The sequence below is a fragment of the Chlamydotis macqueenii genome, chromosome 3 (assembly GCF_036417535.1).
Source record: "Chlamydotis macqueenii isolate bChlMac1 chromosome 3, bChlMac1.mat, whole genome shotgun sequence".
In the NCBI taxonomy this organism is placed as follows: domain Eukaryota; kingdom Metazoa; phylum Chordata; class Aves; order Otidiformes; family Otididae; genus Chlamydotis; species Chlamydotis macqueenii.
In genome coordinates, this window is record NC_141558.1 from 65,458,605 (window position 1) to 65,483,893 (window position 25,289).

Sequence of the window (25,289 nt, forward strand, 5' to 3'; positions counted from 1 at the left end):
AGATAATTAACCACACATGGTGAAGACTTTTCTGTTCTTCACACTGGGGAACAACTGAACAAAACTGGTCACCTCCCAGTAGAGACACTGCTCTAATACTGAGCACAAATCCTATAGGGGATTGACAAGGAATAGAGATAGGTCTCAGCGCTGAATTTCTCATGAGCAGAGGTCTACTGTCTAGCGATCCAACCATCGTTTGAGTTTGTGATCTGTATCTCACTGGGAAAAGGCTACAAAGTTCCCATCACCTCAGTGTCTCCCATTGAGTTTTCCAATGAGGATATAGGGCAGTATCTGAAAAACCCTGAAAAATCCTGAAGCCATCCATGAGAAGCTACTGCTTTGAAAATGATGGGAGAAAAGCCACAAAGCTATAACAGATGTAAATACAAACACACACATGCAACAACAAAACTAAAATAAACAATACAGACAAACTTCACTGCTGCCCTGTGGAAAAGCAGTGTATCTGCCAAGAAATACGTTTGTGCTACTGCCACTGCAACACAGAAAAGTGGGATCAGCAGCAGGTGAATTATAATCAGCAGTGCTAGAACAATAATCTTATTTTGCTGTAAAAAAAAATTTAAAACAATGAAAAATTGCTGTACTTTGTTACACATCACATATTTGTGTTGCAAATTATATTAAAACACATACTGACATTGATGATGCTTCAAATATACTATCTGTGTAATGAAAAATATGAAGAAACAACTTTTAAAGTAATTACTTATTCTCACACTTGATAAGAAAAAATGATTCTATCAATTTATTTATTTTATACTATCAAAAGCATCTCATTTTGAAGGTGGTCATTTCTTTCTACTACCAGTTTGTAGCAACTTGATTCCACTTTTGCAGTTTAGGCAACTCTGAGTTTCATCTGTTGGTGGGAGGGAAAAGATTTGAGGGCCTAGAAGTAAGTGCGACTACAAGAAATGGCTTGTAGTTGAAAGGCAGATGACAGCAGGATGGAATGCGTAACCAGAATATTTTAGAAGTCTAAAATTTTTCTTCCTATTGATATAATATGAACAACAGATGGGTTTTTAAATGCAGCTCTTGGTACAACTTTGCATGTGAGAAGGAAAATAATTTGGAGTTCACGGGAACAGGAGCAGACTGTTCTGTGGATCCAGTTGGTGTCGTTCTACATCCTCAAACTCTCCCGCAAAATACTTAAGCAGAGCAGCAGGAGTCCCAAAATTCCCCATGCTGGCTCCAGCTCAATAAGCCATTTCTATTCACAAAGTACATAAGCATACACTTAACTTCAGGAGCATGTGTAGGACCCAGTGATTTCACTACAACTTAGGAATTTGCCTAAAATTAAAGTTGCACTTAAGGGTTTTGCTAAGCAAGCACCAGATACATCTGGCAGGTATTTATGGGCTTCTCTTTTCACTGGGTCTGTATGTTACATTTTCCACTTGCCACAGCATTTGTGTCATTTGCTAAGCAATGCACTCACCAAACTGGTCAAGATAGGCCTAGCTGCATGTAGGAGGCATCCAAGCAACAAAAGCTGCCAGGCAGAGGACAAGACAAGCAGGAAGGACTGCAAACAGGCAGGACATCCTCCCAAGTACACCAGAAGCATCACTGGCAACAGAGGAAAACAAGACAAGCAGTATTGAGAGCATAAGTTTAATTACATTAACTACTTAATTTTTTCCTGTTTAAGTCTTAAACTAGTAAACAAGGGGGAAAAAACCCTGGTGATCTGCCTTCCCCTGCTGGTGAAGTCCAAGTCTGACCACCATGACCCGGGCAGCTGGGAGTGGTGGGGCACTGTGGTCCCCTGGCTTCACCCGCTCTCAGACACCGCAGTACAGTTGTGAAAGACTACAAGCTCTGTGCACGTAGCAATGATGATTAACGTTTTCTCAGAAACGTTCATTAGCGAGAAGCGCGTGTTGCTAATGAGTGGACATGGTAAAGGTTACGTGCATTGTGTAAAACTGGCTTCATCTACAGGTCTCCTGAACACTCCCACTGCCACCGCAGACATTTACAGAGCTCAGTCACAACATCCCCAATCAGGAAGAAAATCAGAGCAACTATGCTCTCTTCAGATGCAGAGGGACAGATCATCACTTGGCATAAATAAGGGTGATTTTCAGGCTGTCCGTGGCGCTGAGTTCATTCACACCTTCCAAAGGTTTAGCACAGGTGAGGCTGAGAGCATCCTCGTGGGCACTCTGCTGGTTTAGTAAGCACTGGTGAGCCCTACAGACCCCAAAACATTCCTGTAGTGTTCCCAATAGCTATCTTAAGCAAGACTTTGCTCAGGCACCTATCCTTTGAATTGCCTGTGTACTTCAAAATCCAAATTTCACAAAGTTGTACAAAGCCAGAGTAAAACTGGCAGGTTCTGCATTGCCCACATGCACTCACTCAACAGCAGACGTTCCTTGCACTCTGCAAAGCTGCTGCTCACTCTAACACTCACTGTAATACCATGCCTTACATGACTGTCGTAGTTCAGCCCCGATCGGGACCAGACTATGCGGTCTCTCTCTCACTCCCCCCACCCTCCGAGAGAATAGGGGGAGATAATATAAGAAAAACGGCTCGAGGTTTGAGATAAGGACAGGGAGAAAATCCTTAAAGTTACCGTTACAGGCAAAACAGACTCGACTTGGGGAAAACTATTCATTTATTTCTAAAACTAGCAGGATAATGAGAAAAAGAACAAGATAACCTTCCCCCACCGCTCCCTTTTCCCGGGCTTAACATTATCTCTACTACCTTCCGACCCCGAGCGCCACAGGGTGGGAGAGGGAATGGGGGTCGTGGTCAGTTCATCATGCGTTGTTTCATGCCGCTGCTTCATGGTCAGGGGAAGAACTCCTCACATTCCTCCCCTGCTCCTTTGTGGAATCCCTCCCACGCGCCACAGTCCTGCGTGTAACTGCTCCGGCGGGGGTCATCTCTTTCACGGAGTGCAGTCCCTCCAGAACAGCTGCCCCAGCGGGCCCTCCACGGGCCATAGCCTCCTTCAGGCCTCCACCTGCTCCGGCATGGGGTCCTCCATGGGCTGCAGGTGAATCTCTGCCCCTCCGTGGTCTTCCATGGGCTGCAGGGGGACAACTTGCTCCACCATGCTCTTCGCCACAGGCTGCAGGGGAATCTTGCCCAGGAGCGGCATTACTCCTCCCCCTCCTTCTTCACTGACCTTGGCGTCTGCAGCCGTTCCTCACAACAGGCTGGCAGACGTCTCTCAGGATCCTTTTTACATCTTATTCACTTCCCATCTCCTCTCCGCTTCTTGCAGCCAGGCCGGGCCGAGTTGGGCCCAGTCGGCTGCCCAGCGGGAGGCCAGAGGGTGAGGCCTGCAAGGCCCACAAGGCTCATGCCTCCCTCTCTCTGCCCCGGCTCAGCTGCTTCACATCTTCTCCCTTTTTTTTTCCTGTTTTCCCCTTCTTAAATACGTTATCGCAGAGGCATTATCACGGGACATTCTGCTACCAATTGGCTTGGCGTTGGCCAGCAGCGGGTCTGCCCTAGGCCCGGCCGAGTCCACTGAACAAAGGGGAGCGACTTCTAGCAGTTTCCTACAGAAGCTACCACCTTAGGCCCCTCCTCACTAAACAAAATCAGAACAATGACAAATTTCCATCTTGAATTTTACCAGGTTTTTTGTGAGAAAAATTTACCCTTTCTTCTTCTAAACACAGCATTTAACATCTGGATCCAGATCTATGCATGCTGCCCTTCTCTAATGCCTTAGCTGCTGACTGTACCTTAGTCAGGCCATTTTCACTCTTAAGCAAAAGAGACAGAACTGGACTCCAAAGTAGCGTGTAGCCTCACTTCTGCGAGAACTTGTATGATCTTGAATAGCATAAATACTATGAGCAGAGATAGTAAATACTATGAGCATCTCTGCTCATAGTAAATAGCACAACTATTGATTGCTTTGAGAATGGACACTTAAAAACAGACACACAAACAAAAAAAAAAATTAAAGTTCAAATCCCGCAGACAGTTTTAGCACAAAACCCTTACTGGCTCCTTACGAATCGACAGCAGAATACAGCATCTGTCTACAGGACAACTCCGAAAGATAGGGAAGTGGAACTGACATAAAGAGAATACAGCATAATAATGTTATTTTTGTGCCTAACTCATATTTATGAATATAATTCACATGAAAATCAGTGTAACATGTTGTGAATCTTACCCCACGCTCATGAACTGTGTAGCAGAACCAGGAATTGAATCTATGGGTATGAACTCCCTGCCTAGTCTGCTAGTCAATAGACCGTATTTCCTTAGGTAGAGAATTACAGTAAATACATTGTCAGCTGTGTACTGTTGAACTTGTGTGATCACACATCACAGACAGCAAAACATGCCACCACAAACCAAAAGGTATATTCTATGTATACAACATTGTCATTTCTAGTTCAATGCAAAGTGTTCAAATTCCAAGTGCAAATGCATGAACTAAAAGCAGTTTTACAGGTGAAATAAAATATACATTGAAGCAGGGCATGTTATTCTAGTTTTGAAAGTATCTTTAAAAAACAGTTATAAGAAAATTGGCATTACCATTTTGAATCTACAAGACTGACAAATCGGCAGAAATGAAGAATTTCCTTTCTCACTAATGCAACTGGGCAACTTACCGCACTATGCCAGCAAAACTGACTTGTTGCAGAAGGAACTGAACTGGCACAACCACAACAGAAAGGATTCTAATCTACAAGCGCTGCACTGTCAAAAGCAACTGCTCAAGTAAGCATGTTCCATGCAGATAAACCAGATCTTTCATGCCGCACTTACAAATTCCATGCACAAAGGAAAGTCTCAGTACAAACATCCGCAAAGTTTGGGAATGTTCAAAGCCAGGGTCAGCTGAGGTAAAGAAAGATAGCACACTTATTTTTGGACGGTGAAACAAGTTCTCTACAGCACAGAAGTGTGTTGTAATGGTGCTTCCAAAGTGGCAACACCACTATGGTGTTGAACTCACGTTGGTAGGAGTGATGGTGCATTCAACCCACCCCCATGGCTAGTCTTGTCTGCCACTGCACAAAAACTTTTCCTTCTCATCCCCACAAACAGCAGAGCCATCACGACTCATGATCTGTCTCTCCCAAAGCAGCAGCATGTTCACAAGGGACAGGCTGTGGGGCAGCAGGACTGCAACAAGCACAGCTACAGCAACCAGGCACACACTCTGAAATTCATTCCTGTGACAAAGATCTAAGACCATGTACCCACTCAGGTTATGCATGATATGAATTTCAGTATGACCTCAGGGCTGATTTCACACAAAAAGCTTTGAGGAGGTTACAAAATGTTTGTGTTTCAACAAGACAATCTGGAGAAAGTGTGGCCATTGCAGGGCTCTAGAGACCATACCAATAATGTAACCAGAGTTAAGGGAAAGGAAGTCTGCAGTAATGAGATGTTATTAAAACTGTCCCGTCTTAATCCATTCAGACTAAAACTTTGTTTTTATCAACATAACTGCACATTTGTTTTTTTCCTTGAAAAAACGCTTCAGTCTGCTAAGAGAAGTCTTCTTGCAGATGGACTGGTAATGAAATACAAATAGAACATTTAATACAAAAAATGTAATGCACAAAGTATTTTTCTCCTTCACTTATTTAATCTTAATTTGCACCTAGCCATTTTCATGCCGAGCATCTTCTGTAGTTAACTAATTAGTGTAAATTAAATTTCACCTTCTTTTAACTGGCAAAAATGGTGAAATTGAGTTGGTAATTATTTCAAGTCTCGCTGCAGTACTGAAACAACTTGATAACCTGAAGACACTTCAGGGTTTGAATGGACAAGGAAAATTGAACAACTGTACAGCAACTTGCAGGGCAAGAAATCCCTCTCTGCAGAGCATTATGACGGGAACTATTAACCTCTAAAGATCTGCTGAAGGACCTCATGATGTGAGAGTTTACCCCTGAGCAAGCCACTGCCTGCACACACACGGATACTCCTTGCCCACACACCAGTGCCACTCGCAGCAATTACTTTTTTCATCTGGCAGCCTCATATTCGCCCTACTCTGCTCACTCAGATCACACCGATTCCAACAGAAATTCCACCAGAAATCAAGGTCAGTCCACACCTCCACAGCTCCTCACCAACCGCAGATGGTGAACAACCCTCGCTCCTCCCGGGTTTGAGCCCAGCAGCGCCTGTCTGCTGTGGCTCTGGCCTGTGCCTGCACAGCCAGGGCTCACACCCCAGCTCACAGCCGCCACAGCCCTCAGCCTGCTCCTCTTCAGCTCCCAGCAAAGGCCTGCAGGCATGGGCTCTCACCAGACAGCATCACACAGCAGGCAGCCACAACAACCCCCTTTGCAGCTGTTCTCATCTCATAGACTCCACCAACATGTGGGGTGGAAACTCCCCTGGGCCCCACAGTGCTCCCTCCCACCCTCCTGGCCTTACATGTCTCAGCTCTTAACAAAACCAGGTGGACTTCTCATATAAAACAGTACAGAAAATTCAACTCAAGGACACTCAAATCCTCCTAATTAACCACACTGGCAAATTGCACCCATGCTACTATCAACAGTGTGCACAAAAATTTCAACAATTTTATATGATGTCCCTACATAATATTAACTTGCATTAAGAAAATCATGGAGTTGCAGAAAGGACACAACTGTTAGTTAGCCAAAAACCACTGCGGAGTTAAAAGTAAGGCGTACTGGAGTCGATACAAATCGAAAGCATTTGTTGAACTCTATATTTGGTTATCATCGTGCAGATTCAGGAAAATGACTTTCTCCACCTACAAGATCCTGGTGTCCTTATGTGCCACTACTTAGATCCCCAGCTCTAAGCTTCTGCTGCTGTAACAGGAACACATGACTACACCAAACTAAGTCAACTTAGTGCAATAAATCAAAATTCTCCTGAAGACTGAAATTTCTTGTAAGTTTTCATAAAAAGTAAGTTCCTTCTGAAGGATATTGCACTGACAGTCCAAGAGAAATCCTGCATTTGTTTGGAAAACAGGGACGTAATGAGAGCAACACAGTCCGCTTCCTTATAGTGCCTTTTCGACATCCCTTGGCCATGACCTGAATGGCCTCTTGTGTGAGAAAATACGTGTTTCCGTCTCTGCTTGTTCATCTCCTCCTCTCCATGCTGAAATTATCAGCAATGGTGTGAGCTACAGAAGCGGCCTACAGATGTAACTGTTTCTCATTATAACATCTCAGCTGTTGTCTGTACTAATGCATAATCAACCACTGTGTACATATGCATGTATGGTACTATATAAGAGAAGACTATAAATATCAGTGCTCATTTTTGAATACTTGTTAACAACAATAAAATCTCAAAATCCAGTAGTTAATAACTCTACATCACAGTTTACAGCTATTTCATTTATAGATGAAAAGAAGGAAAAATACAGAATTATTTGGTCAAAATGAGAGGGAGTAGGACAGTTTGAAGGGGAATTCAGGAGAACTAAACCATTCCTTTCCTAAAAAGTCATTATTTGCACTCCTTTCCTAAAGACCTGTTATTCTCATGCCTTTATTTCCTAACATTATTATTTAATAGTTGTATCCATGCCACTAAAGCAAAAAGTCATCCCAGGCTTAACAACTCAGTACGACTTTAAAGATCAAAACTGAGTAACAGCACAGAAAATTGTCAAGGAAGTATTATTAAAGAAAGATTTAACTTCAAATCAATTGCTTTTATTCTAACACATTCATACAATCACTTGCTTTCCCTTTCCATAAACTGGTTGTAAAATCTCTTGAGACAGAGGACTATTGTATTGTATACATGCCTAATGACCCTACAGGGGCATATTTAAAAGAAGAAAAGAGATTTGTATAACACTTTATAGGGGCAATCACAGCTCATCAAGTTATTTTCTTTGACACGTGAAATCAGTCCCATTTAAGAGACTTTTCCCATTTATAATTCCACAGTGTTTTTCCAGAGGAAAAACAACGGCGGAGGGAGGGGGGGTGGAGGGGGGTGGAATTTGGCATGCACATATACAGAACCCTCCAAGGACTGCACATGCCTGAGCAAATTCACTCTTCTTGGCTGTTAAACATTCCCATCCCAAGGCTTTGTTTCAAGACACATCCTCGTAATAAATAGCTGGACCTTGTCAGTACGGCTGAGAGTACCAACACACGGCATTTCATTTCAAAACCCAGTCATATCCTATTCCACAGCAGGTTGAGTATCGTTATTTCTTTGTCTGTCTTACTAGTCCCTGCTTGCAAGCATCTCGCCAGGCATGATTCACGTTACATAACCCCAGCTTGTTACAAACAACAGTTAGTTAGCTAGGTAGTGTGATAGATTAATGAGGTAAATCCAGAACTTGCTTATTGCAGAACCCAGACAAAAGCTGCTCCTCAATAATGTGCCGATGCAACATTAAACAAATGAATAAGCAACTGCACCAGCACTGTTTACATTCAAAGCTAATTAAATCTTTCAAATTCAGAATACTGTACTCTAGACTACTCAGTGCCTCTTCTCACACTACAATATGCAAACTCCCTAGTGGATACGCGTTTTATTTTTTAAAAGAGTGACCCGCCCCTCCGATCATTAGAGAATAACAGTTGAATATTGAATCAATTAATTTTACTCTCAAGAATGCTGTCCTGCTTTAATGTTTTGTCTGACTCTGATGAGATTAAATTTTCCTCTCTGAGTTAGCTGCAAAATGCTTGTGTTTCTCAATAACCACTCTTACTCATATCCCTGTTTTGGTTACAAAGGGTAAAAGCAGCAGACAGAGAGGGTTAAACAGGTTTCCTGTCAACACTCTGCAAGAAGCATGCCTCTGTATTCCAGCAAGGCAAAGAAACCTGTTCAGGCCCTGTATATTCAGCATTATTCAGCACCACTGGGATCGTATTCCAGGATCCCTCAATGCCCACCTGACAGTGTCTCCTCTGTGTTATGCAAGTGATGTGGTCTCCCCAAGGCAAATCATCACCTGACCATCCTGGTCTTTGCAGCTGGGCTGTATCCAGTGACATGCTCGGTGGAGCAAGCCATTGCTCCGATACATAACTGTATTCTCTTCTCAGTCACTTCTCCAGGGGAAAAAAAAGAAAAAAAAAAAAAATTAAACCACTCATATTTCTGGCATCACCACCACAGCAGAGCAGTAGGGAGGCGATTGGCTGCCCCAGAGAGGAGGCAGCAGCAATGGGAGCCCTGTGAAAGCACCGGCTGGCTGCTGAGCCCGGACCTGAAACTAGGTCTCAGCCCGCTCCACTGCAGGGGAAGGGAGGGGAGAGAGGAGAGGGGAAAGAAAAAAAAAAAAAAAAAAAAAAGGCAAAAAAAAAGCGCAGCATTTTCTCAGAGCAGGAAGAAGGGGAGGCCATGAGCGTTTCCTGTTGTGCAGCTGAAACAAGCAAAGACGTCATTATATTTACGCTCCCTCAGGGTGTCAGCAGATTGAGGGCCAAAGTTCAGTCATTTCCAATGCACTGCAAGGAGGGAGGTTTTGGAGGAGAAACCAGCAGTGGCTTTATTGCTAACAGCGTTCTCTGCACTTGCATAGCAAAACAGCTAAGCAGTGTGTTACCAGGCTCAGCTGCAAAGTATCGTATGTGACTAGAAACAATATTTGCTCAGGAGCCGTGCTGCTTTACTTTCCTGGTACAGCTTGTGCAGGAATATTACTACAATATAGAAATGCACTAAGCTCTCACTACAGCCCATACTTCTGCAAGCATCTGAAAATCAAGCCCTACAGATCTTCTGATCCCATGGAGTAGGACATGTTTCGTTAATGCATTTTGGGCAAAACTAGAGCATAAAACTACAGGATTCCCTTGTCAGAGACAGCTGACAACGCAGCAAAGAGAATACAGATGCTGCTTTTCCATTTTGCCCGTCTTTCTGAAGCAGGTAAGGGTCTAGCTTAAGGAAAAGGTGAAGGGACAGGAGCTGTGTAGTGGCATGTGGGAGTTCAGCATTCGGTAACAGATTGTCTCATAGGCTGTCCATCTGACCCTAAGGAAACCATTAGTATACTCACCTGGCAAACATAGGGAGAACCTGGATTGCAGTTCTACCCACCACCACTACCTTCTTAAGTTAAACATTGGGAAGACTTTTTTAACAGAAAGCATCGTTAAGAATCCAAATGAGACCATCCAGAAGGTTTCTGATTCTCCACTGATGGAAGTTTTAAAAAGCAGTCTGAACAACCACCTGTAGGAAATGGTTTGGTTCTAGCTGAACCTCCCCTGGGGCAGGGGGATGGCCAGGCTTATGGTATACTCTCACTCATGAGACACATTATTGCCCCACTTTCCTTGGTCTCCAAACAACATGTCAAAATACAGCGACAAATACAGTTATTCCACAATAAGCACAGCCCAGCAACAACTTCTGGTGTCCGTGACACTAGAGTTTTCCTCTCTACACTGAATGAGATAGATTGGGTTGCAGTGCTCCGCTTGACAGAAGCTGATTTTCAAATAGTGGCACTTAATTAATCAAACTGCAGTGAAAAAGGTTACAAGGGGTTTGGAAAAGCCTCTTCCGGATTCTCATCTCATGCTACCATCACTAGCTGAAGAGGAGTATTTTTGCCGTGTGTCTGCAATAACCACCCTGTGGTCACACCAGGAACTGAAGGCAGTCTTTCAGCCCTAGTAATTCAGAGTATTAGAGCTGAAACTAGGGAACCACCAGTCTGTATCTTAGACCACCAGTCTGAGTTATAAGAAATCGTATCTTTCATGGGACATATGCGATGCCACTGGCTTACCAAAACTGCTTATTTTACTAAAAGAAGGTCACAGATACTGTTTTTAATTATTTATAAACTAATCATTTTACATATACTTTTAAAAACATATTCTTCAAGGATACAAGCTGGCTTGGTTGTTTTCTACCCTTTCCTTTAGACATAAATTTTTCAAAGCTTATCTTCAAGATTCACTGCCCAGTTAGCATGAAGAAACCTCTACTGCTTCTTGGTCTGACATCAGCTTGAAGACTTAATCTTGAGGGTTATGAATCTGGCACTAATCATTAGGACTCTTTTCAATATAAAAAAAAAAAGCAGACAAATGAGTCTTTGGTGTTGGGAATGATTTGCAGTACACAATACACAATCTGAGGAAGAAAATCTGATTTCAACTCTGCATCGCATCAAAGAAGCATTAACTTCAGCAAACATAGCTTGCCTTATTTCAATCAGAGTAAAGCGATCAGAATCTGGCCCTTAAAGATGTGGGTGCTCAGTCAGAATCCAGCCTATATCATACAGAGCAATGGGTGTAAGTAGTGATGTTCTCCCAAGAGAAGGAAAAAGGGGAGAAAACCATCAAAGTACTGTAAGAACATTTTCACTGTGCACAGCATCCTACATGGTGGACAAGGGACATCTCTACTGTGGTCTGAGGTGACAACGTGCCCATGTTTTCTGCAGTATACTTTGTATTCAAATATGACCCTAATAGTTTACAAAGAGCTGTATCTTGTGCTGGGTTATTTCATCTAAAGTTCTAAACTTAAAGCAAAGGGACAGACACAAACTGTGAATTGGCCTCACTGTCAGTGCCCTTGGTATGCTGATGAAAACATGTGCTTTTCACTCTAAAACAGAAATTGGTTGCTGTAAGTACAAATACGTATGGAAAACAACTCTTAAACAAAGTTGGCTACCTATAAAATATTTAACACCTAATTAAAATATCCTGTGCCACTTTTATGAGGAAAAGAAGGCAAATAAAGATTACAAGGTCCAAGCTGCCAAACACCTGATAGCAGGTAATTATTTATCTTCAAAATATATGTGGCAGAAAACAGAAATGGGGGCTTGTTTTTCACTGTGAACCTGATACCCAGCCTAAATATGGCAGTACGTGGAATGCAGGGGAGACTGCCCACTGCTGAAGGGTACAATCTGACCACCAGTAAAGTGGTGGCGATCAGAAATTCCTGAAGTATTCCCCATCACCTGTCTTCTCATCTACTGCACTCAGTTGCCCTGTTCCATGCTCTCCTGCCCCAGGAGTTCTCCACCATCAGCTCTGGTCTCTCCCTCCATGTACCTCAGGGGGTCTCCAGCCACAAGGACACACAGCCTCCCATTCAGAAACTACTGGACCAATGCTACATTGCAAAGAGAAAAACACTACTGCAATTATGTGATAAGGATGGGGTTTAGGATGAAAAAATAAACCTTAAATTTCAAATGGGATGATCCCATTCATTGCAGGTATGTGTGAGTGTCTGTAGATACACAGTGGGAGAGTGTATATGTGAGTGTGGTGCGTGTACACATATGTACGCACATACACTTCTGTATGTGTGAAAGTGTATCTATAAAATAATATGTATGTATGTGTGTATATACAATAATAGATATACACACTTTTTTTTAAAGTTAATATATGAAAGTGATTTGGCTAAGTGGAATCAAAACCACAATCAAATCGTAACTATCTTTTATAAGTAATGACTTACAGAGATTCCTTGGACAAAACACGTTAGAACGGGAAACTAAGCAGGGGAAAATTGTTATTTTGTGGCTTGCTCAAGTATGTATATTTTATTTCAAATGTTTAACCAAGACAAAGTAGATCTGAAACTCATGTTTAAGAACCTGCAGTTTTTAACAATAGGTAACCTAATTTCAAGAAACCAAAAGCAATTGCTAAAATATTTATTGTAATTGCTTTCATGGAAACAATGAGAAAACACTATAAAAATGTTAAAAATATTAAATCAACTTGTCTGCTTCTGTATCTCATGAATTCAGCAAGATCCTAGGCAACAATAATATTTAGAATAAATATTTTTCGTATGGGAATAGCATTTTCACTCAAATAGAGCAGATGATATCAATTAAAAAAAACCAAATATTAGATACAGAAAACACATCTACTGACTTAAAAATGAAACTGTACTCCACTGAGTACAAAGCTTGTTTAAAACATTTACTTTTCCTTTCAAAGTTCTGCTTTCATAGGCTTTTGTCCCTTACAGCATTTTGAACTAATTTCAATCCAAGTGACAAAAATCTGTTCACTAAAACTTCAGGAAGTACACACTACTCAGTGTAAAATACTGCACACATACACAAAGATTAATATATCAAAGGCAAATCCAATACCGATTCCAAGCTCTGCACTTAACGCTATATGCCCACTTTTTTTTAAAAAAAAAAGGAATACAAACAGTGAGATAAATAAACAAAAATCAGTGATACAAAAATACAGTAACTTTCTACGTAATATACCATCTGTTCCACCAGAAAATCATGCTGCAGCAAGCCACAGGGGCTACAGCTATGAAAAGCCCTTGTAGAAGAGCCAAGCGCCGTAATGAGCAGTTTCAGAAACTGTGGAAAACCGTACCAGCCACCACAGTAAGGAGGCAGCCTGCGACGCGCTCAGTGGGAACTTGCCTTCCCCACCTCCCGCAGACTGGGGGGACCCAGGCTGCCACGATGTCCTCAGAGAGCTCCCCGGATCTTGCAAGCCCAGGGTCAGAAGTTTACAGAGTACCAGTAAAGCCGGGCAGCGCTGAGGAGCAAGCGCTAGTTGTTTGCGGTTGTGGTGTTTTGCCATGGCTTTTTACGGGAAAGTTTTGTCTCCAGAGTTACGGACACAGTAAACTGGATTTCCCCAACTCCTCCATAGACCACACCTCCGCTGATGCTGCTCTCTGCTCTTGTACTACGCATCTAGTATCTGCACACAGAAATAGTTTCCAGAACATGGGAATGGGCACCCTCATATGCCTGCTATCCCTGAGGCTCATTAAAAATAGGAGCTGCTATTGCATGCCAGATGCTTGCTCACTGTTGTGTGCCTTAGAGCACATGAAGTGCAAGTCTTCCAACCACTCGGGCAAAGAGGCAGGCAGGAGAGACCCAGATCAAAGAAGTACTAAGGGGTGCTCTGCAATGGTTAAGAAGGCCAATTAAGGTGTGCATTCCTCTCCTTCCAGTTGGCAAAGTCTCGTGTATTCAGGATTATGTAGTAAGAATTTACTTCTGCTGCTTCTATTATTATTATTCATTAGATGTATGTTAAAAAGCTATCCTACCTTTCAAGCCTTTGGTTGCAGTATCACACCGAAGACAGGCTTTAGGGCAAGGTCTGAGTTCTTTAAACCATGCTTGTAAAGGCTTTGCTTTTGCTCTCCATCACCATCCCCAGAACAAACGATGGAATTGCAGAACCCTGGGCAATTAGGAGACCATACCTGGACCGGAGGGAATTCATGAGCCAACACATTATCATAGCTCTCATTAATAAAATAATAAACTGTGCAATTACAGTGGGTTGTACACATACCTCAGGGTATGCAGTAAGGCACAAATTTAGAAATGGAATGTTTCCAACAACCAACAACAACTTAAACAGGCAAGGATCCTTATCAAACAATTAGGTTACTCAAGAACTACTCCAATAACTGGCCCTTTTTGCCCAAGGTTATGCATTCTAAAATCATGTCATAAGCTTTGCTTGATCTGGGCTTTTTCCTCTCCCTTTCTTATTTTGTTTGTAGTATTAAAAAAAAAGAAAATAGCTCATCTCCCCTCCAATCAACCCATCAGGTGCAAGACTCTTTCCAAATTACACCTAAAAACTGCAAAGAGAAACCCAGTTACCAGTAGTAAGTCAATTCAGTTTGGTGCTACTGGGCTTCAGATGGAGGACTAGATACATAGGGCAGGTAGGTTACACTAGAATTACACATCATACTAGAACCTTGCAAACATATTCTAACTATTGTTTTTGTGCATCTTTTTTTTATGCTGAACCATATCAGAAGCAAGAAAAAAAAACCCTCTGAAATTATGCCATTTGAAACGAGAAGGTATCAGGCCTCATTTAAATAAAGAAAAAAAAAAAGGACATTATGCGCAAACTGAAATGAAATGCAAGTTTCTCACATCTGAACAAGCAGTTTCAAACCCAGATAATGGGATTTCATTGGGGAAACAAGCATACAGGACAGGAAAGATACAGTCCAGGCTCCAATCTCACAAACTGGAACTACGATGCCCTCAGGAAGCCAGCAAGTTCCTTTTTTTCAGATGGGTTATAATTACAAAAAAAAAAAAAGCAAGTAAAACCATAGCTCTAAGCCAGTGTCAGTTCCAACACTTGTTCCTAGGACTTTGTGCATTTTATATTCAAATCACAACAAAAGCACCTTGGGGTAGATAATATATCTTCACTCTTTCTTTCCAAATTATCTTATATCATCTGGCAATGTAACAACCATTTCTGTTGAGAGTGCCTTTTGGTTTTATATCTTCTATGCCTGAAGTATCCAGAGACTGTTTCCAGGTAGACAGCTTTTCCAATATTCTCACCTAGTGTTACTATATAGAATGCAGAGCAAACCTTGCATGCTGGAGGATTCCATTTATAGGCCAAGACAGTCACGAGCAGCACTATTTCAGCAGTACAAGTCCTGTCTACAGCTGATGGCAAAATCCTGGCCTCATGAAAAAAAAATCAGTAACTTCCCATTCTGCACTTTTATTGAAATCAGGAATTGATTCAAAATGACAGAGTTTTCATTTTATTCAGAAGAGAAGTCAGTTCACACGGTAACGCAAGCTGTGCCGAGCAGTTTGTTGCCATCTTCTCAGCTGTGGGGCACTGATTAGAAAACTGTGAGATGAGGCCAAGATGGTCTTGCACTTGACACCAGAGAAAGCGAAGGTCAAGCAACAAGGTAACAAGCGTTGGCATGATGCAAGTGTTTTTTATGCTATCTTTCATTTACATAATCTATTTGCACAGGTAGTCTGTTCATGGATTGACTTTCTGGTCACATTTCTACAGCTGTGAGACCTGGCACCGCTAGTTCAGCCACAGTGCTGAAGTGGATGTCCTACCAGAGAAGTGAGGGTTAATCAGGATCACACACAAGTTGACTGTCATGCACCACCAATAATAGGGCCTCAGAAATGATCCTTTAACCTTCTGACTAGACTAAAAGTGATATGATTATGTCCTTCAGAAACAAGAGGAATTCAAAGTGCTTCAACTTAGATGGCAAACATCTTTAGGATCCAACAAGACGTGACCTTGGCTTAATCAGTCACAGGCTGATTAAGCCTGAGCCATGCTCAGTTACTGACTCTGCTGGCATCATTGTACCAAGAATGGTGAATAACACTTTAGAAAGATCACCTGGGCAGATTCTGATACCCACAGCACCAAAGACAAGCCACAGCAGTTCATCATCGAGAACTAATATGATTTTTTTACCTGTTTAACAAAATATGGCTGTTTATGTGCATCTATATATGCACTTATGAAATAACTGCTACTACTCACACATAAATAATGCAAATAAGTTTATTTATTTAAAATATTTTCTTTTATATTTAAATAATAGCAGAAGTTGAACCTCCATTCAGTGTAGGACAAATCTTCCTCTCAGTGACAAACAAGCCAGACCTGCAACCATGAGCCTTCATGAAGTTATTCCAGGTATACCGTACTGTGAAGGAGACAGAACATGACTGGAGGCAAAAGCTATGATCACATAAATGTACATAAGTGTATATTGATATACTTATACATGCATGCTTAAACATCTTTTCACAGAATATAGCAAAACCTCTCAGTTTTCTGGTGTAATGTGTTATTTTTTATGGGAAAACATCAAACTAGGAGCCAAAAAAAAAATGCATTTTTGGCCGAGATAAAAACACAGGTGTAATCCCATCATCTGGATGTGACATTGTCTGAATTATGTAATGAAACTGGCAAGCGCAGCTCTCTGTTTTCTAGTATGTGAGTCTGTAAATAGCCACAAAATCTATTTATTACACTCTTGGCTTCCCAGACAACCCCCTTGACTGAGAAAGAGTTAGCCAAAATTGGTTTCATTTATTCCCCTGCTTGCTAGTGAAGTAGGTTGAACTATTGACCAGGATCAAATGATACTGCAACGGAATTAAATCAAAATAATGCATAAGCAAATGTAAAAAGTAATATCTGGAAGCACTGAGCAAGGTAAGGCAATACTGATTTCTTTGTGTAAATTATCTGTGGTGACGTCAAACAATGAAAGTTAGAGAATGCTACGACTGCATCCAAGATGGTGCCTTCTATTGCATCTTAGTTACTCATCAAGACATGCTTGTACGACCTGTGACTGGACAGGGACTTTAAAGGCTGTAGTATTAAAATTCCTTCAGTTGACCACTTAATGTTAGAGGGAAACTTGATCTGATAAAAATAACTTCTTGTAGGCAACTATAATCCACTGTCAGTCACACTCAAACCTCCCCTCCCCATAGTATTTATCTTTCCCTCTAGGCCTCATTCTCAACCAGTATACATTCAAAAATTTGTATTTAGCACCCTTGTTTTCTTCTTTAATTACTAAGGCTCTAAAAGAGAAAGAGAATTAAAAGGTTTCTCTCATAGTCACTCCATTTGTGCAAAGTATACCGCACTGAAGCTTTGCAGAGGTGTGCATAAAGGAACTCCATTGCCCCATGTGTCTGTCTTTCCTGCCATGCGGAGGGCGATCTGGGGAGCAAGGGAAGGAAAGTCAGGGTACATCTACTGACAGCTACTTAGCTGTTACTACACAAGAACAGGCAAAGACCCCAGACACACCACTATAAAGCATCACATAGAGGACCCAGACCAAAACTAAAGCAAAGGTTCTTCTCCTTGTCCACTTTTATTTTACAAGTGAATGTGCCTGGGCCAACCTGCTGTCAGGGAGGGTTCCAGTTTATCAAACTCTGGATGCTGAAATCTGTACAACCCAGAAGCAAAACAAGCATTTCCAAGGTGCTATATAAACACACCTTGTCCCTGCTCCAAAAGAGAAGTTTTGGAGGATCTAATATGCTTCCATTTCCTTGTCTATTCCTTTCTCATCTCTCTGCCAAGCCTGTTCATAAGAGCAACATACAGAGTGATGAATTTTTGTCCAGAAATAGATCACTAACTAATTTAATGGAATCACTGAACAACTATAAGGTAACAGTTTTGAACTATTAGTGAGCTGAGCTAAAAACAAAGCAGAGAAAATTAAGGTACTGTATGTCATCTTTTGTCTCCTGACATTTTGCAGGCCAAAATCCTGTCAATAACAAATCAGACCCATGAAAGGTGCTATGGGAACCTTCATACTACTGTGTTATCAGTTCCAACTTACAACCCTACTCCTTTACAAAAACATAACTGACTCAAAACTGCCCTACTAATTACTCCAAATTATATACCACTTTTACTAATGCATGGCTAATTCTAAAGTTTTTCACCAATAATTAACATTACCCACTACAATAAATTAGGTCAAAGATTAGTACAATTTGTGCATTTTTTAATTAGTAATTAAGTAAATCAGAGATGAAAAAACTAAAAAAGATGTGACATGTATCAAACATGACCAGTAACTTACTAGACCAACTTTATTGCCCTCTCCATCCCAGCATTTTGCCACCATAACAACCTACTGCAGAAGTAGCAACACTGTATTTGCCATCACTCTAGCTCTAAAACAAAAACCTTCCTGAGAGTTCGTATTTCACTAACATAATTTCCTACTGAAGTGTATCATATAAATGACTCCTAGCCTTACACTTAGATTTCTTCAGATGTATTAGTAACATCTTGCTAAGCCTGTATCAAAATTCCACTGTACCTCAAAAATTAAACACATGTAGCTTATCCATTATTTAAGCCTTAAGAAAACAGATTTTTGCTGCTAGCCAAGCAGCACTGTGAAAATATCCACTAACTTTTAGAGGAATTTTGCTAGTATTGTAGGACCAAGCACAAAATCATGGAACAGGCTGCAAGTTCTGTTTGACACAATTTTATTAAGAATGTTGGAAGTAATTATATTCACATAGCTTTGCAGAGATTTTAAAGCAAAATCTCTTTATTCCAAGAGCCTTGTATCGCAACCTCTCCTGGCAGTCAAAACAGACTATCATATCACACAGCATCAAGACATCCAGCTTTAAGGTCTGAAAGTTCATAGTTAAATCCTACCTTTACCAAAGTATGGAAACTTTGATTGACTTAAACAGGATAGGGAATTCAGTTGTAGGAGTCTCTGAATGTCTAGTCAAAGATAAATACCTTTTTCACTAAAGAGCTATTTTATCTCAGAGAAATGCAGTGAAAAAATATTTCATAAGCATTTTCAGAAACTGTGTTCATAAGCACAACTGATTTTAAATGGGAAAAAGTAAAAATCAATCTATCTCTAGTGTTACAGAAGACTTATATGACATGAATTGTACTTTATTCTCTCTTCTACAATGTTAACAAAATAGTTTTAGAAATGCAAATCGCAAGATTAATCAGTGTTCACAAGTGTCACAGAGGACTTGGTTAAACAATGTCAGCATGGACAGATGTTAACCAGGGGTGTGCACTACTTTCTAGAGCATCTCTTTTTCATTGCTAATGCTTGTGCAGAAAGAAATAAAGTCACTCTGAAACCCCACATAAATTGACAGTAATTAGAGCAAAAAAAAAAGATATATTTTCCAGCTAACTGAACTATTTTAGCTGTCTTTTAAAGATATGAAACTCCAGATACTTTTCGGACTTTTGTGAACAGACTACACTCGAAATAAACTATACTGAACTATGAAGACTGTTAACAGATGCCAGTTACTTAGTTTCTGTTGAATACTGACTTTGGTCTAAACTAAATAGTTTTTGTGCTAACTTAATAGTGTCACGTCTTGTTGTCAAGGAAGGGTAACCCCAGTTATTATTTCATGCTATTCTTTCTTGACACACTACATGTGTTTTGTTTTAATGCAAACCACAAATACAAAATACATAAAGACAGAGATTGGGCCATTTCTCTTATTTAAAAGAAAAAACCAACATGTAAGAAAACCTCCCTGTCTAATAAGACTAATTCTGATAATCCCGATCCAGTCCTGTTAATTTATTTTTAAACATAAAGCTCCTTTCTGCCTAAGCACAGATATTACTCCATGGGAAAATTGCTCATTAAATAACAATATTTCAACAAAATTAAGCATTCTACTCTACTAAATTCTCTGAGATTATATCATGTCCTACAACATGTAATTGGACATTTCTTTCAGCTTTTTTAATTGCTTATTAGAAAATATCCAGTATAACTCCATATTCGTAAATCACTTGATAAGGAGTGCACCCAAGCTCTGACAGTCCACCACCAAGCCCAGCAGAAGAAAATTCCAGGCACAGCCCTAGGATCTGGGGAGGTGCAGAAGATTAAGTTAGCCCAATGAGGCCAGCAGCAATACTAACTTCTGCAGCCAAAAAAGCCTGAACTTCACTCTAAACGACAGAAAATAATCTGGCCTTTTTCTGCTTTGTTTTTCATTAGCATTTTCCTATGAAGAGGGTCAAACCCTCCCTTACTGCATTACCTTTAAAATGTCACCTGACACTGTAATTTCAATTCCCTTTAGCTCCTCTGGTTTTCACTTTTCTGTTAAACTGAACTATACGTACAAATTATCTAACTACTTTCCTTTGTATGGAATCTACGATAAACCACTATCTAAAAAATAAACTTTCTGTAGCAATCAAACCTTGAGCTCCTCTTGTATGACACAACAGCAATTAAAGTATGCCTTTCAAAAAATACCGTACATCCTTTTTTTTTCCCCCTTGGGCAGCATTTATAAATCAGAGATCTTAGGCAGCGCTGCAGCAGTTTATTACAACTTACTCAAATTGCAATGAAGTGAACTTACATTTTTAAGAACACAGATATTCTTTACAGTATTTTTTGTGTGCAGGCTGAAATTTCTTGCATATTACTGTTGGATTTGTCAGACTCTGTAAGCATATTAGGACAGAACTGTCAATCAGAAGAAAAAACAAAACAATAAAATAATTTTCTGTCAAACACAAATTGAGGTGCACCAGAACAAACCCATGTGTGCATGTAGTGGCCATAAACACATTACTAACTACATTATTACATTACTTACAGTTTCTATGTCATTTTTAGAAAGAACTTTTCTGTTGAGACCAAGTCTACACTGATAGAGGTAGAATGTGCATAAACAAACTCAGAAAAATGTATATAATCGCTATACAAGCTAGTCATACCAGCCTAACCATGTACCAGGGGAATTTATATCAGATGATTACATCCACATTGGTACACTGAATTACTTTAAGAATACTACCATCAAAATGGTACATTTTTTGGTAGGTATGCTCCGAGATCCCCATCCAGAGAAAGTGGAGGAAAAAAACACATACAGGTTTTTGCTTACTCATATATTAATCTATGAAAAAGCAAAAGGCAATACTCAATTTCAAGAAACAGTAAAAGAGGCATGCCCAGGGCAGAACAAGGAAATACAGAAACACAAGCAATGTTGTGACCATAAACAGCTGTGGTCCACGCTCCGCTGCTACTACCCTGGTGCACAGAGAATAGAGTGACCGTTTTGCAGATGTACAAAATACGCCTGAAATACAAATGAGAAAGAGCACCCAGCATCCACAAAATTGCCTCGGAGCAAGAAGAAACTCTTATGTTTAGACCACATTAATGATGGTGAGAAATTCATCGCAAGACAACAAAAAAAAAAGGCAAGAGACTTTTAATTTGACAGGCTTGTCCATCTTCTGATTATTTCACATTGGGGATTTGGAAACACTGTTACCCCTACCCATAGCCATACCCTCTCACCCCTTTTCCATGCTCATAGCTTTGTAAATAGATTTGATTTCTTAAGGTCCAAGTAGGGGCTCACAAGTCGGTTATCCTGGAAAAACTTCTAATACTTCTACTTACAATGGATTTTTGCTCTCAGACCTGCTGTCAGACCAGCACTTTTACAGGCCCTAATTTCACTTGAGAATGAAAAAATATAGCCCAAATGAATTGTCTTTTAATATTTCCTGCTGAAATCAAACAGTTGTTGCAAAGGTCTTATAAAAAATGTTTAAGCCCCAAAAAGAGAAACAAAACTGTACACAGCTGCTATTTCCTATTAAAACGGCAAAGCCAGCTTGAAACTTTCATTTTTCTGTGATAATTCTGTGCTACTTTACTCAAATGAAGCATCCAAAATTACTGATTTAAACATGTGAAAAATACTATTCTCCATTTTCCATCTAGCTTATGCTTCCCCTTGCTGTTTCATCACTTCTTCAGAACTGCTAGATAGCTTCTTCTACCGAAGGAAAAAAAAAAAACCCAGTTAAATTACGGGAGAAAAACAAATAACTTCAAAAATAGTTATTTTAATCTGTAACATACTACTTCAGAGATGCTATTTAAGAAATCTGTAAGAAAAATAACCTGCTTCTTTAAATAAAAGAATTTTAAAAGCAGTTTCCTCATAACTTATCGGACCTTTTTCAAATAACAAAGGTATGCAGCCTCTGCACTCAACACTTCTGTGGAGCTCCCAGGAGTATTAGCAATTAACTCTTGCTGAAGACTTTAACCCATCAGATCTAATAATAATTACATATTCCTCCTGCAAGGAGGACCAATAATTTAAAACCACGCACTGTCAGGTTCACCTCTTCTCAATGACTGAGGTAAGATGGGTAAAACATCTTCCTCTCTATACCTTGTCTGAAGACCATTGACATGAAGAACCAACTTTTGCTGGGCCTGATGTATGTTAGGACCTAAGACAGGCAGAGAAAGTTAGTTCTCAGCTCTGACAATTTACCTGGAATTCTTACACAGAATCAAGTGAGAACCACATGGAAGTAGTACTTGCTGAGCTCTACTTACAGAGCTGGATGGACAGCTATCAATGTAACTGACCACAGTTTATTATAAAGCCCCACCATACTCAAATTTGAAAGACGGGTTGCCATATTTCATAATACAAGTCACGTACGTGTGACTTGTACACTCTGTGGTAATACTCTTCAACAGCAAGCATTTTTCTCTTTAATGGGCAAGTATTGCAGTATTTCCCTAAGTAAACCACTTCTGCCAGACGCACAGCTCCCATACTCCCACTAGCTTACCCAATACGGTTAAATTTCAAAAGTAGCAACAGTAACTGCCCCTGCTGATGACTCGAAAAATGATGAGGAGAGGGATATGCAAAAGGGTACTCATTACTTTCACTTTTGTTCAAATCCAATTCACCTTAACTCTTTTAAAAACAAGCACCAAAATAAATGAATAAACAAAGAAGCTTGGCAAAACGCTCAACAAAAAACATCCTGCTCTAAAAGCTTCCAGCGTAGTTACAAACATTCAAACCAGCGTTGTAAGTTTACTCTTATGAGTCCAGCTAATGGTATTAGAAATAGTTAAAAATCAAAAAAGAATGGCCTTGTAGGGTGCCACCACACAAACTAAACATGATATACTGCCAAACACTCAAGCAGGCACATGTACCATTATTCAGCAAGGACCACATGAATGCATATGGCTCTCTGTTTTGTCTTCATAGTAACAAGAAGGTTTGTAAACAGATCTCACATATGAGGCAATCTAGTCACTTGAGAATCTAAAAATCTGCCTTTGTAAAGAAGCGTTTTGCACTGTTGCCACACAATTGGACTTAGATACACAATTAAAAGTCCTCTACATTTGTGCTCTGGGACAAGTGCTGCTCAATTTTATGCTTATCCACAGCAGTGATCTTTTAACATGCCACCTCAGCCGGGATGTATATGCCTGCTATGCGAATTACCCATTGGAAAATAACGTCAACACAACAGCCTGTAAAAGATTAAAAATTTCAATTGTTCCATCAACAAAAGTAATGACACCCTGACTTCGTGCCATACCACTGCTGCATTCGCACAGCTGAAAATCACAGTAACCTTAAATGTATTGACAGATGACAGCAGTAACTTTTTAAAATTCACGTGGAAATAAAACCCTCTCAGCCTCATCTACAACACTAACAACAATCTAACACCACCACAACACTAACGCTATTTTTGAAAAAATGAGGTAAAGCAAAAAAAAAATCATTAATAAAGTTTCAGATGATCCATACCTGAAGATTCAGAAGTATCTCCTGACTGGAAGGATAAGGAAAGATTTAACATCTCACCGTAAATAAACATAACCCCCAGGTTACAGTGCATCTATCTGAATATGTCCACATGCTGCAAACCTAACAGGCAGAGACTCTCCTATCTTTAAAAACAGATGCACATTTTTAGGACGTCTGCGTTATCATCTTCACTATCAAAACACTGAAGATTCTGCATTGCGTCCTCAAAACCTGTGGAGTAAACTCCTCTGGTAGTCGGCGGCAATCCACCTCACCACCAGAATTTAAAAACGGGGACCACTGAATCTGTGCCTCCTTAGACCGGCAGTTCCTTCCAGGCAGTAATTGGCGCCCCCAGGGCTGCTGACGACGGCCGGAGCCCCCTCGTGCGAGGAGAGGGCCCCGTCCCCACGCATGGCTGCGTGGGGCAGGGGAACGCAGACCCACCCAGCAGCGCTCTGCCTTCGCCGCCCCGACCACCTCACCTACTTCTTCCGTAATAATGCACCATACAGATTTATTGAAAGGTAAAAGAAAAAAATAACACCCTTGGCTAAGTAGGAATAAAATATCTTCTGTGTTATTTAATAATGTACAAAACCAGACAGGCTTTATATTAAAGTTGACTTCATTTTAAAATGAGAGAAGGGAAATTATTTAGCAATATATTTCTGCTGAAATTCATTAGTATTTCTATGAGTTTAATTTAAACGAGTATTCAAGAATTATTGTAATAAAAACACCCTTTACTGTTTGCGTAGTTTCATTTCTGCAATTACCATACGAAGAAAAAAAAAAAGGCCACCTCAAAATAACGTTTGACCATTACTGCCAACTAATAAGAAAAAACAGAGAACTCTTTTTCTGGGAAATTAAGCTCGGATGACTTTTATCGTCGTCCCGGGGCGAGCCCCGGCCGCCTGCCCGCGCAGACAAGGCGGGCTCGTCGGCGGCCTGCCGAGACCCCGGGCCAGGCGGGCTGAGGCGGCGGGGCCTCCCACCGGCTCCCCCCTTACCCCCCCCGCCACGGGCGGCAGCCCTTCAGGGCACCACCGGCAGCGGAGAGGCACCCCCCTCCGTCCCCTCCGCTTCGGGCTACCCCGCAGAGGGGCTGGCCAGGCCCCGCCGCCCGCTGGCAGGGAGGTCAGAGCGGGCTGCGGGGCATCGCCGGGGCTTTCCCCTCCCCTCCTCGCGCCCGCTTCCCCCCACCGGCGGGGACGCGCAGAGGCGGCCCCGCGGGGTCCCTGCCTGTCGCCCGCCGCGGTGCCGGCGCGAGGTCCCCCGCGCGACAGGGGCGGACGTGCCGCTTACATAATCGCCGCCG

The 25,289-nt window shown here is 41.1% G+C and overlaps 1 protein-coding gene across 9 annotated transcripts in view; it reads right to left on the reverse strand.

Annotated features, from left to right (window-relative positions):
• Positions 1-25,289, reverse strand: part of HIVEP2 (HIVEP zinc finger 2) — a 141,546-nt gene that overhangs the window by 114,616 nt on the left and 1,641 nt on the right. The window contains exons 2-3 of one of the 9 annotated variants that reach the window (XM_086744761.1): positions 10,843-11,039; positions 8,916-9,071 (exon numbers count right to left, since the gene is read on the reverse strand). The exons of 4 other annotated variants lie outside the window; for them this stretch is intronic. The gene's annotated coding sequence lies outside the window, so the exon portion shown is untranslated. Of the gene's footprint in view, positions 1-1,477; positions 1,609-8,915; positions 9,139-10,842; positions 11,040-23,965; positions 24,954-25,289 lie in introns of those variants that run through there. 4 more of the 9 variants (XM_086744762.1, XM_086744764.1, XM_086744766.1 and 1 more) reach the window with 4 other exon arrangements.